General features: G+C 45.6%; 1 non-coding gene across 1 annotated transcript; it reads right to left on the bottom strand.

The window, feature by feature from the left end:
• Positions 1-524: 524 nt before the first annotated feature.
• trnar-ucu (transfer RNA arginine (anticodon UCU)) lies at positions 525-615 on the bottom strand. Its single transcript is given in 2 exon segments — positions 525-560; positions 579-615. It is a non-coding gene; the product is annotated as a tRNA-Arg (tRNA).
• Positions 616-1,256: the final 641 nt, after the last annotated feature.

Raw genomic sequence — 1,256 nt, forward strand, 5'->3', positions numbered from 1 at the left:
AAACACTTACTGCAGACGTGTTTGCCCTGGATCACACTGGCATCCAGGAACTCCCACATGCTGCAGCTGTGACACATCACCTGTCCTGTCATCCTTAACGTGTTTCAATTAACTACTTAAATATTTTATTCAATTATTCATTTTATTGCATATTTTATTAAACTTACCATTAGTTTGTTTACTATTTTAAACGTGAGGACTAAAATGCATCTTAATCACTTACCAGATGCGCATCAAGCAGGTCGGTTCTTCCAAACCAATCAACTACCTGCTTGCCTGTGATGTCACAGCTTACCAGATCCTCACCAAACAGCTCCTTCCACTGCACCGAAGAAAGAACCAAATCCTGTGTCCTCACCCCAGCGGCTCTCTGCTTCCCTGCTCTCACTCTCCATTGTGATGTCACTCCTCGATTTTTTCCCCTGCTCTGCTCCTCTCTCTCTCGCTCTGTCTCCGAGTCTGTGCTTTTGGCGCATTTCTTCATTTGTTGTTCCGTTGTGCTCCTCTGTTTCTGGTCCAAAATCTGACTCTGGTGTGATTTGAACCCACAACCTTCGGATATCGTCTTAATCATTATTTAGAAGTCCAACACGCTATCCACTGCGCCACAGAGACTTACACATTTATATCAACATCACTAAGGACTTTGATCTTGTCAGCAGAGACGGGCTCTTCAAACTGCAATGGAAGACAGGCTGCCCTCCTGACCTCTTGGGCATCATCTCTTCTTTCCACGAGAACATGCACAGTTCCATCAGTTACAATGGAGCAACATCAGACGCTTTCAAGATCAGCAGTGGGGTAAAGCAGGGCTGCGTGCTGGCGCCAACTCTCTTCGGAACAGAGGAACATGGGAGTAAGCTATTCAGCCCGTCGAGCCTGCTCTGTCATTCAATTCGATCATGGCTGATCACCGACCTCAAAGCCCCTTTCCCATGCTATCCCCATATCCCTTGATGTCATGAGTGTCAAGATTTCTATCAATTTCTGTCTTGAACATGCTCAATGATTGAGCTGCCACAGCCCTCTGGGGCACAGTATTCCAATGATTCACCACCGTCTGAGTGAAGAAATTCCACCCATCTCAGTTTTAAATGGCCTACTCCTTATTCTGAGACGATGTCCTTTGGTTTTAGACTCACCAACGAGGGCAAACATCCTGTCTACATCCACACTGTCACGCCCTGTAAGAATTTTGTCAGTTTCAATCAGATCACCTCTCATTCTTCGAAACTTTAAGGAATACAGGCCCAGTT

This window comes from Heterodontus francisci, unplaced genomic scaffold (genome assembly GCF_036365525.1).
Source record: "Heterodontus francisci isolate sHetFra1 unplaced genomic scaffold, sHetFra1.hap1 HAP1_SCAFFOLD_58, whole genome shotgun sequence".
Lineage (NCBI taxonomy): Eukaryota > Metazoa > Chordata > Chondrichthyes > Heterodontiformes > Heterodontidae > Heterodontus > Heterodontus francisci.